At 44.3% G+C, this 12248-nt stretch overlaps 1 long non-coding RNA gene across 1 annotated transcript; it reads left to right on the forward strand.

Annotated features, from left to right (window-relative positions):
* Window positions 1-6120: 6120 nt before the first annotated feature.
* LOC103129715 (uncharacterized) lies at window positions 6121-8705 on the forward strand. The gene is made up of 2 exons (XR_475106.2): window positions 6121-6604; window positions 7404-8705. It is a non-coding gene; the product is annotated as an uncharacterized LOC103129715 (long non-coding RNA).
* The last annotated feature ends 3543 nt before the right edge of the window (window positions 8706-12248 follow it).

The following is a 12248-nucleotide window of genomic DNA, read 5'->3' on the forward strand; positions in this document are numbered from 1 at the left end:
CCTGATATTTCAGAGATGTTGGAAAAACTTACGATGCTGCAGCAGAAAAACTCATTTCTAGTTTGGAGAAAGTGTCTGATTTTTACCTCGATGAAGTAAAACGATGATTTTCTGTTCAAACTTCAGCTGGTTGTTTGGCAGCCAGATAAGAAAGTTTGTCCTCATCAGTGCGACCTGATGGGTGGAGGCGCCAACAGCCTCAGGTTTCCTCCAGACGTCGACCCGTCACTGACGGCATCTCCCTCCTGATGGTCCAGTCGACCCGGTTCCACTGGAACCAGAACTCCATCATCTGCTCCACCTCCAGCTGCTCTGAGTCAAACCAACCTGTTCCCCTCCTGGCCTGTGGGGGCGCTGCACCAAGAACCACTGAAGGAAACGACACAAAAACCTCTGAAGACACTGAGAGCAACTTCCTTCTTCACCAGATGGAAACAAGATGGAGGATTTTAGCGGTTGGAGGATTTCTCTTTAGGCTGAAGACCAGGAGCCATTTCTGCTGCTAGCGCTAGGCTAATGTGTTAGCTTTGGTTGGATTTACCCAGAATGCTCTGCGCTGTAGTCCACTTCCTGTTTTTGGAGTGGTCTCTTGGCATTCACACCTCACAACCGAACCCGACTTTGACTAGGCAGTCGGACTGGAGTCGGATTAAATCGGACTGAACTGGGCTGGTGGGAATGAAGCCTTAGTTCCCGTCCAACTGTCACGCAAAAAAGCAAGCAGCGGTTGCTAACTAGCATGGAGCAAATCTCAGAAACCTGGAGAGAGAATCCTCCCCTCCCTGCCTGAGGTTTGGACTAAAGGTCCTGGGTTTGAATCCCAGGCTGTTGGTGTTAGCATGTTGTCCCTGTGTGTGTGACCGGACTCCACCATGACCGCGGCCCGGGTCAGTTAGTTCTGCAGATAGAATAAATATCCAGATGCTTAAGCTGCACGTGAGCCTCCTGCTGCCCCCAGGGGGCCGCCGCTTCATCAGCGCTAACAAGGTGCCATGTTCCTCTCTGACAGATGTGGATGCTTGTCTTTGTTTACACTAATCAGGCTTTAGTGGATTTACAGGATGAGACCCGGCTACAGGTAGACGTTCCCTCCTCCCGCTGCTTCACCAAACAATCATTTATTATGAATTTTAATCACTAAGCTCCTGTTAGTCTTCACGCTTCATGGTGGAAAGTTGATCAAAGAGACTTGAAAGAGGAACAAACCTGGCCGTGTCTCACATTGGGGGGTTTAGCTGCTTTTTGCTCATTCTGCCGGTTTGTGATCCGGCTCTTCTGCCGCTCCAGCTGCTAATTGAAGCCGTCAGATCCCTGACACTCCACGCCGAGCTGAGACAATGCGAGCAGACAGAAGCTGGCTGATCAAACGCTTTGCGTCATCTCTTTCTGCCGCAGTCAGAAGATGCGCTCCAACATCAGAGGCATCAGACGGCCGTCGGGCTCAGAGACGGAAAGTCGAACTGTTTGTCTCACAGGAACCCGGGGAGACGAGAGACAAAGTGGCTGATTGTTTCTGCGCCGCCGAGAGGAGAGATCTTAATCAGAACAAGACTTCCTCTCCGAGATGAAGACCGCCTTCCTGACGGAGAAACCGGGTTCACCTGCAGAACCTTCCAGATGTTTCAGCAGCAGGAAGATTCTCCACCCATCCCGATGAAGACAGACTCCAGATCTCTCCCAGTTCCAACCAGCAGGAAGATTCCCAGCATGCAGTTCTCTCTGTGGGTGGGCGGGTTCTCTCTGGGCGCTCCAGCTTCCTCCCAGTCCAGGAACACGACTGCTGGGTTAACTGGTTTCTGTAGATCAGTCTGAGGTCAGACAGTCTGTGGGGTCCTGTGGGGTCCCACATTGCAGAATCACCTACAGTCGGGTCAAGCCGACACCAACCCAGCTGGTCTGAGCAGTGAACCGGACCGGATCCGTCGATCAGTCAGGAAACTGCTGCTTTCTGCTGAACTGCCAGATTACAGAGTGGAGGGACGTCACTGAGGCTCGGCTCACACCGAGCCGCTGGACGCATTTTCAGATGTTAACAGGGAAAAAGTTCCAGGTTTAAACGGCACTGAGTCAGCTGTAATTGTCATGCCAGGCCACTAGATGGCGCTGGGATATTGGCATGTCATGGAACGCGCTTTAGTCCCTTAGCTTCCACCCACAGTAAACGGTAACCCATCTCACATGAACGATGCGCTCATGTAACACATATTTATCAGAAATTATGTAAAACCGAACAAGTTCAACCGCAAAACGCAGCACAACGATATCCGCCGTTGTGTTTGTTATCATCCGTTGCATGCGTAGAAAAACCCGACAGTTGTGCGTTCTGCGCTTTCATTTTCACAAAGTACTTCACACCTCCACTGGGGGGCGTATCAGAAAACGCGAAAACGTGTCGGTGTGAGACTTTGGTCATTGGTGTCGTGTAAACGAGCGACTGAATCGTTTACAAACCGTTACAGGTTCAGCCGAAGAGCGGCGCCGTGTGAACGGGTCTGAGCGCCGAGCCTGTTCAGAACCTGACTGAAGTTCCTGCCGCTCTGGTTCCGTCGGGTTCACAACAGATCAAACTGAAGGCCTCCTCCGCCTCTGCTATTTTACAGCCCAGATGAATATTTCAGCTTCACAGCTGATAAACGTTAGCGATGCTGAGGAGCCGCAGCCTGAATAATGCAGCGCTGCAGCGTGAGAACCCGGACGGTCCGGCCGGCGCCGAGGTCCCAGAGCCAGAGGGAGACAATCAGTTCCCGCTACTACAGGCTCATTTATTCATGAAGCAGCCTGGGGGCGGAGCAGAACTTCCTGCTGTGATTCTACACGGCCTCTTCTGGCTGTAAACCAGACAATAAGGGCTGCGTGCGCCGCTGGAGGCTCGCTGGTGCTTTCATGATAATTGAGAGGGAGAACATTGATGTCTGAGTGGGCGATCAATGGCTGTTCAAGCCAGAGTGGCTTCTTCTCAGAACATCTGACTTTATAACGATGAGGGACACAGAGAGAGGGCCGGTCCGGCATCAGGTCGCCAAATCCACCGTTTTCTGGAGGCTCTGAAGGTTTTATAAAGTCCAGGGATCGTCTGAGGTTTCTGACCCGTTAAACTCTGGTAGAGCAGCCGCAGACTTAAGCAGGACATGCTGAGCAAAATAAACTTTATTCAGCCCAAACTCAAACATCTGTTCCAGCTGCTGCGGTTTTCTTTCTCACGTGAAGAGCACTGCGGGTGGTTTCACTGCAAACGACACAACCGTTCTGTTCAGGACCGGTCAGTGTGGGAGACCCAACTGAAGCCCGTCCCTGCTTAGAACCATCCAGAACCGTTCTGCCCTCTGGGTTGGATGATAAACATTCAGTCATGGCAACAAAACAATAAAAAACAAAGCAGTACATTAATTTTAAATGTTTGGCTGAATGTGGGACACGGAGACGGACGTCCAGCGGGGCAGACCGAGCTACCGGGCCTTGGGCCCCTGAAGACCTGCCTTCAGTTCCAGTTGTTCTCAAACTGCAGAATGACTCTGAAGTAATTCTCCAGTCATCTGAACGCATCGTTTATCTGCAGCCCTCCAGTTGTTTCCCTCAAAGCAGCACTTATCTCTGCGTGCCCCCCAGATTCCCCCCCGGGTGTCAGGATTATTCAAAGCCCCGACGGAGGAGGAGAGCGCGGATCTCAGGTGCCAATTACTGCTGCCTCCTGTCTGTGAGGCGGATAATTATCCAGAGGTTACTGAGCCTGGGGAGCCTGAACGGAGATCGGGTCCAGCATCCCAGGAGAGGAAAACGGCGCTGTTGGCACATCCATCTCACCTTGAGGAGAACTGGACCCGCCGGTTCTGCCCTCTGCTCTTAAATAACGGCAGAAAACGCGGCGGCGGCGCAGATTCAGAGGATCCAAATTGGAGGTTCAACATTACATTTTGTTTCATAATCGGTTTGTTTGCAGTTTTTATGATAAAAATCATTTGAGCTGCCGTGTTGCTGAAATACGCTGTACAAATAAACCCGACTTATTACAGACTAAATAAAACTAAATATTGCTTCATTTATTTATCTTTAATTTTACAAACAGTGCACTAGCGGAGACTCAAAAACTGACTGAATGGAAGGAAAAAGACCTGATAACCAACAGGGTAAATGTTGAATTATTATATTTACTGTGGAATCTCAGATGAACAGCAGGAATGTTTGCAGGTTGAGTCGGACTTTCCCTTCCTGAGCTGCTGCCTCTCCAGCCTGGGACTTTAATGATTTACAGTGATAGAAATGACAGCCAGCCGTAAATCAGCCGCTTCTTCTGCTGCTCACCTGCTGACTGACCTTTAGTGATGAGGAGTGATGAAGGTCTGACGGGCCTTTCATTAAAGGGAACAAGATGGAGGCGGGTTTAATTTGCCCCCCGCTGCGGAGCGGAGGACACGGAGCCGACCTCCAGGAAAGGTCATGAGGCCTTCACGGACCGTTAGCTTACGCTGCTAACCGCTAACAGCGGAACGAACCGCGGTTCTGCGGTTCTGGGCGGGAACCACCCAGTTCTACGGAAGCCCTAAAGGCAAAAGAAAAAACAATAATTATTTCAAGACCAAGTTTTCTTTTTATCCTGCTTTTAAAAGTCATGTTCAACATGAATATAAAAATATTCTCCTCGAGGAACATTTGTTTCTCTGAAGGAGAGGATAAAATCTATTTATTCATCAACTGTGTTTTTCTGACTATAAAAAATACACATTTCTTTCATGTCTACAGCAAACAACCAACAGAATAGAAAAGAAAAATGTTTTCTTAAAATCTTGTTTTGCTCTGAAGAGCAAGTGGATAAAAATATTTCTGTCTCATCATTTTTCTTACTCTTTTTTCCTCCTTATCCAACAAACAGGAAGAGAAATAGAATCATTTTTTCTCTTAAGCAAGTGAATTATTTTCTTTTTCTGTGTTGGAAGAGAAGAAAAAAGATTTTCAGCCTTCAGGCCCTGAGTCAAACAAACAAACAAAAATAAATTATGAATTATTAAAAAGACAGAAACTCTTCACTCTGTTCCTTTTTTGCTGTAGAAATTAAAGAAAAACACACTGCTCAAAATTTGCAAATTGCGTTTTTTTCAGGCTCTCTTGGGGAAAATGTGTAATAATTAAAACTCTGAAGGAGATGATAAAATCAATTTAGCAACAAAAAATTTAAAATATATTTAAATAATTTTTTGTTCCATGTTGGTTAAAGAGGATCAGGTTAGCTTAGCATCCGCACCGCTCTCTGGTCTTTATGCTACGCTAATTAGCAGCAGCTCAACAGGGATTATAATCCCATGGATTCCTCAGCAGGCAGCTGCAGCTGACGGAAATTATTGTTCAGGGAGTTTTTAACATTAATCCAGCTTCAGTTCAACATGAGCCCACGGGAGGAGGAATTAAATCTGACATCCTGACTCCGTCTGTTCCACGTTCAGCTGCAGATTCACACAAGAAGTTAAAACGCTAAAAAATCAGAAAAATAATACGAGACTGTACAGGAAAGGAAATCTACAACAAGAAAAACAGTGCAGCTGTTAAAACAGCATGAAATGTGGAACCGAGTAAGATCATTTAAAAACACAAACAGGATGAATATTTGTGCAAGAAAAGCAGCAGGATTGATATCGACTGTGCTTGGAGCAGCTGGCAGGAAGGATCTGTGATAATGCAGCTTGGTGCGTCACGGATGCAGCAGTGGGGCACGATGTCCATCACTGATGATCTCTTAACCTGCAGAATTATGATGGTTATAGTTTTAGAAATGCATATTCCAGAATCACTTCATTATTTTTTTATCTGTGCTGAATCTGAAAACAGATTTGTGATTAACTACAGGAAGTGTGTTATTTTCCTGTGGATTGCTCAGCTGGAGTTTTGGTGTCAGATCAGTGATTAATTAGGAACTTCGTGTTTTGATGAAGTTTCTGTTTTTAATTTAGTCATTTTGTCTGTTTTAATGATCTCCATTAATTTAAAATTCACTCTAATTACGACTCTCAGTTAGCATGTCTAGTTTCCGTCTCATTTTTACATTCTGTTTTCTGTGTAATATTTTTGTATCTCAGTCTGGTTTCAGCTTGTTTTCATCTGCTAAATTCGTAAGCTTGTCTCGATATTTGTTTTTGCTCTTTAGAAAATTTCTTTGCTCTCATTTTGTTCAGCTGAACTGACAGTTAAAGATGAAACACAGAAATCTTCCAGCCTGATTGGATTGTTTTCAGCTGAGGATGTTGATGCTTCACCTGCAGAGAGAAGCTTCAGATGAAACGGAAATAAAAACCCAAATCCAAGTTCATTTCTGATCTCCTGGTTCTGTGGGGAGGAGAGGAAAACTGAGAGTTTGCAGGTTTCATGCGGTTCGGTCGGTGATAACGGATTCTGCTGAAAAGTTCAGATGTTAAACTGTTTTCTCCTTCATGTTCCTTTGAAGCCGTTAATCTGAGACTGAGTCAGACGCTGCCTCTGATTTGTGGACCTGATTGCCGAGGGACAACAGATGATGTGACTCACGCTGTAATTACCGCGCTGACCTTGACATTTCTGATCGCTGCAGCGCTCCTTATTCCCAGAGCTGCAGCTCCTCGTCCTCCGTCTGCGGCTCCAGGTTAACGCGAATCTTCTCATGCAATTAAACTTCACTTCATTAGCTTCCTGTGAAACGTCAGGACTTGTTGTTCACATCAAAACGCCAAGTTAAGGGTCAAACGGGATCTGGGTAAAAATGGCTCCTGTGACGTCACTTTAGGGAAATTCTTACAATTTCTCAAAGATTTCTCTCAGAATTTTATTTTGTAAGAAAAAAAGTAATTCATAAATCATCTTAGAGAAAAAGTTAGGAGTAAGAAGGGAAAACGGAGGAAAAACCAGTTTCCTCTGTAAACTGGTGAGAGCTCTGCCAGCAGCAGGCTCTGCAGCATGACGCTGTGTAGTAATTAATCTGTAGTCCAGATTAAATGACCCATTCATTTCTATTAATTGGTTACTGGGGTCAGATTTGGGGTTTTGTCTCATTTTGTTTTGTGTTTCAACCAGTCACAGCCAGGACTAAACCTGTTGATTTCTACCAGTAAAACTCCAGCAGTAAAAACAAGCAGGTCAGATTCCAGGTTCATATTCATCTGATATCAGGTTGATTTTGGTTTTTGGGTCTCACTCGTTGATGATCCGTCTGAAGGAGTTTCCTCATGAGCAGCTGACAGATTCCAGCTGTAATCTGGCTAGAACAGGTCCAAACACCTGGAAGAATCAAAGGACAAAAATAATCATCTTCCAAATCTGGACCACCAGATTCTCCCAGCATTAAACCCTCTGCAGGGAAAATTATCTTTATTCATGAAAAGTTAACAGAGTTACACAACACAGATCCACAAATTATTAACACTAATGCTTCTCCGTTTCCTCAGACTCGTCACAAACCTGACCTGAAACCAGTCAGTCACGTGATCCTCCATCACCATGGCAACCCTGCAGCTGGAGGATCCGAGGAGGACGGGTCTTCATCCCGAGGGACCGGCACGGAGGACGACCGACGAGTCAAACATCCAGATGTTTCCCCAACGGTTCATCATCCAAAACCAAACCAATTAATCAGTTTTGGAGTTTAATTTGGGAAAATCTGGATTTTTTTCCACCAATGCTCTTGGGTGATGTCAGCACCCACGGCGGCCATCTTGTTTGATAAGCGGGTTTACAGCTTCTGTTTATTTGAACTTTGAATTCAGGTCAATTTTATGATGGAATATTAGGGAGAGGAAACTGAGATTAAAGTCAAAGTTAATTTAACTGATCAATATCAAATTATCAATACCAGGATGTTGAAATGACCATGAAAATGATGATCAGCTGATCAATGAGGGAGGATTTGGATTTTTGTGTTTTATTTTGTTTATCAACCAATCAGAGCTCAGACTGAACCTGAAGATTTATGTCAGACACGCCTAGCAACGGGGTCAGACACGCCTAGCAACGGGGTCAGACACGCATAGCAACGGTTCGGTGCTGGCCGGTCCTCTCGGTCCAGAAGGTTTCAGTGAAGTTCTGATGCTGAAGCAGATGAATTGAGCAGATGAGGAGGTCTCAGGCGGGCCGAGACCTCCTCATCTGCTCCTCCTCTCTTCCTCATCTCCTCAGCTCCTCTTCCTCCCTCCAGCGTGATGAAGCTGCTCCTCACAGATAAAAGCAGTGATTACTCTGAATTACATCTCGGTCATGGAGTGATTAGAGCGGCGCAGGAGTCCAGCTGTGTGACAGGATCATTAATTTGTCCTGCTGAGATCCTCCAGTCCCGATAATTCCCGCTGCTATTGTTTTCTGACAGCGGCCTGAGAAGTGATCATAAATCAGAGCTTTCTGTTGGCGGCAGGACAAGATGTCCCATCCAGAAAGCATTCATCATGTTAATAAAAGTGTCACCGCCGCGCTGCTTTAAGCTCTCACTGAGCGAGTCAATATCAGCGCCGCTTTAACCAACTTTCTTCTAAACTGTCCGGTGGGACTGGAGATGGGAGCGTTTCATTAAAAGCTGCCCTGCAGCTCCATCCGGTTCTGTTTGGGCTGAATGGAACCGCGAACCCGCCGCATCTGCAAACAGAGTTTAGATCACAACCTGAACCGAAATGAACTGAAACACTGCAGGGAGTAAAACACTGACAGCAATGTTCTGGTTTATTCAGCCGACAGAGAATAAAACGGGTTTTCTTTCTGAGCCACATTTCATCCTTTTATTTATCCATTTATTACTGAAAACTTCAACTGCCAGAAGAAATTCAGGATCAGAGTCTTCTTATAAAATGCTCTAAACTAACTGTTTATATTCAGGTTACAAGCTAAACATTTAGTTTGTAAAATAAATATTTAGTTCCCAACTACATGCTTAAAACTGAACATTTAGTTTATACCAAAAGTATGACATTAGAAACTGCTGATGGAAAGGGCAACTTTGGTTAACCATGCTAATGCTGTTAGCGCCTGCTGAATGGACATGCAGAAGAGACGGAAACACGTTTATAAGTCGTGACGTAGCGATTCACCGGCACTTCTCTGCCTTACCAGAGGAACCAAAGTCAGAAACGTTTCTGAGTCCAAACCTCCAGGAGGGGAGGATTGTCTCCACTTCCTGTTTCTTCCAACCATACGTAACGTCAACATCTGGAGAAACTACAGTTTGGGTAACTTGATTGATTTGTTCCAATACAGTTTGGAAACACGATTAATTGATTTTCTGTTTTGTTTGTGAGTAAAACTGCAGGTTTGCTGCTTCTTACTAACAGGTAACAGCTAACCTGCAGCCATCATGTTTAGCTCTTTAAAGATGATATTAGAGCAAGAGGAGTTTCTCCATCATGAGTTTCCTTCTCTTCTTCGCTGGTTTACAGATGGAGAGGAAATGACAGAGATCTTCCCAGTGTGACGAGCCGCCATCATGTTAACCTGCACAAACTCGCCTCACCTCGTGGCTCTGGCATCGATTCTCTGCAGCCAGACAAATGTCAGAAATAATAACTGCATAAAAAGGTCAACAAGGCAGTAAAACAGTCTGAAGGTCAGGACAGATCGTCTGAGTCAGAGGAAACCGGCCGCATCGGCAAGACGCTCGACAGACGATCAGGGAGCTTTTTATCCAAACGCTGACCTGCTGACTGATAATGATGATGATGATGAGACAATTTTAATCTCTTTGTTTGGTCCATTCAGGATGAATTGTTCTGAAACACCCAGAGCTGCAGGTCTGAAAGCAGATTTTAATTAAATAAAATAACTTTAATGCTAAGATCCAACAGTCGGTTTCGTTCCTCAGGAGCCTGTTAGATCAAATTAGCATCATAGCTAAATTTACACCAATGGAAGGCACAGTGTTCAGGTTTACTAATCTGATTGACAGTAAAACCATAAATACATTGTTAATAAATGTGGATATAAATTCATCAGTACATTTTCCTCCCATAAAACAAGATGTTTTATGTTTTATTCTGTTATAAAACAGAATAAATTTAGTTTTATTCTGGTTTCTGTGCAGATTCATATTTGTGGCGTCATTTAAAACAGTTTTTTGCTCTGAGTCGGTATGAAGGTTAAACGTTTCAAGGTTTTTCACACAAACAGAAACGCATTCCTCTCTCTGCAGATTCCACAATCACAACTTTCACTCCAAGGATTTCCAGCCTGAAGCCGTTGCCTCTCCGCTTGGAAACAAACGACTCTCGTTTAGAGTTAAAACACAACCATTTCACCATGGCAACAGAGTAAATCTGCACTTTACCAACCTCTGGATTCACCTTCATGTGGGCTGATGAGACGCAGAGTCCAAGATGGAGAAACGAAACCTGAAGACAGAAATCAAATGTCTGGGCAGGAAGAGGAGCTGCAGAGCTGAGAGGTGGAGGAGGCGAGGGCGTGGCTCTGCTGCTGACAGGAAGTGAGACCTGAAAACAGGAAGTAACAAAAGAATCAGATCAGATGCAGAACTGCCCAATAATCAGAACCAAAACCAAACACAATCAGAAGAGAAATATCATTTATTGATCCCCAGAGATGTTCAATAAACAATAAAAGACTGTGAAGTAAAATGTACATCAGAAAAATAAAAACATTAGAATATTAATAAAACAAAACTATTTATTTCAGAATAAATATCACTACATGAAACACATTATGTAGTATTTATGTTTTGTTAATTATGATGATTTTCTGCTAATTAATAAAAACATAACATTCAAAAATACAATATTACATGAAACTAATAAAAAATCAACTTTTAAAAACAGAAATGTGGATTTAATTTTATCTGACATGTTTAATATCAGATAAAAGGTTATTTTAAAAAGTCTGGCAAACAAAGCTTTATTAGTAAATAAATTAAATAAGTCTGGTTGTTCCAGCACAAGCCCACATCACCATCCCTCCACCTCCGTGCTGCTACAGGATCAGCAGATCCTGCAGACATTTAAATATTTAAGGGTTTTTTCACCAGAAAGAGTTAAAAAAATCATAACATGCAAAATTTCATCAACAGTTTTCTGACTTTATAAAACTATATTTTTTCAGCAAAGAGTAAAAAAAAGTTTTCTTTGCATTTTTCTCTTTTGTTGGCTCAGTCCCTGAAGGGCAACTGGGGAAAAAATGTGCCAAGTATTTTTCTTTTCTTTTCATGCAGGAGAAGAAAAAACATTGTTTAAGCAAAAGGAAAGAAACATTCAGAAAATCACTTTTTCTGTTTGTTGGATGAGAAGAAGAAAATCCAGAATTAACTGGCCTTCAGAACCAAAGCAAGAAAAACAAAAGTCTTAAAAATCATTTTCATTTTCCTTCGCTGGTGGTTTGTTGTAGGAATGAAATATATTTTAATAGTCGCAAATATTAACAAACTGATCCAATTTTATACATTGTATTTTCTTTTAATTTTTCCCTTCAGGAAAAAATAACATATGATCATAAAAGCTTGTGGTTATTTTCCTGACGTTTGTCTTTCCATGTTCAGACGGTTTACTGATGATGTCTGCTGACAGTGGAGGTCAGAGGTCGTCCACGTGACCTGGCTCTCTCTGATCGGGGAGTTGTTGAAGCAGTCACGCTCCTCTCCTCCAGGTACTGATGCTGCAGCCTCAGGAGAGCTGATGAGCCAATCAGAGGCCAGCAGGGGCAGGTGACCCGGCCTCACGGCGGCAGCTCACCTGGACGAACCCCACCGCATTCAGAGCAGGACCGCATGGATCCGCGATGCGTTCAGGAGCAGCAGGAACTCCCTGAGGGAGGAGGCAGAAACAAAATATCTGATCAACAAACGAAACAAAACGATGAGAGAATTTCAGAAAAACTGCAGACAAAGCAGAAGAGACGAAAACCCCTCAGTAAATCCACCGAACTGCTGAGATCAGAAAACCAGATCAGCTCCAGGTCCGGCAGCGAGGCCCGACTCAGCAGAACCACAGACACAGACAAAGATGGCCTGAATATCGTGTAATTTCCCTATTCACCTAAAAGTTGTTGTGTTATATAAAAACTCATAATTACTCCAGAAGCTGTTCATCTTTAGGAGGCGGAGGAGGTACAGGAAGTGGAAGAGGTGGTACAGGAAGTGGAGGAGGTGGTACAGGAAGTGGAGGAGGTACAGGAAGTGGAAGAGGTGGTACAGGAAGTGGAGGAGGTGGTACAGGAAGTGGAGGAGGTACAGGAAGTGGAAGAGGGGGTACAGGAAGTGGAGGAGGGGGGACAGGAAGTGGAGGAGGTACAGGAAGAGGAGGGGGTGGTAA

The sequence above is a fragment of the Poecilia formosa genome, unplaced genomic scaffold, assembly GCF_000485575.1.
Source record: "Poecilia formosa unplaced genomic scaffold, Poecilia_formosa-5.1.2 Scaffold572, whole genome shotgun sequence".
NCBI lineage: Eukaryota > Metazoa > Chordata > Actinopteri > Cyprinodontiformes > Poeciliidae > Poecilia > Poecilia formosa.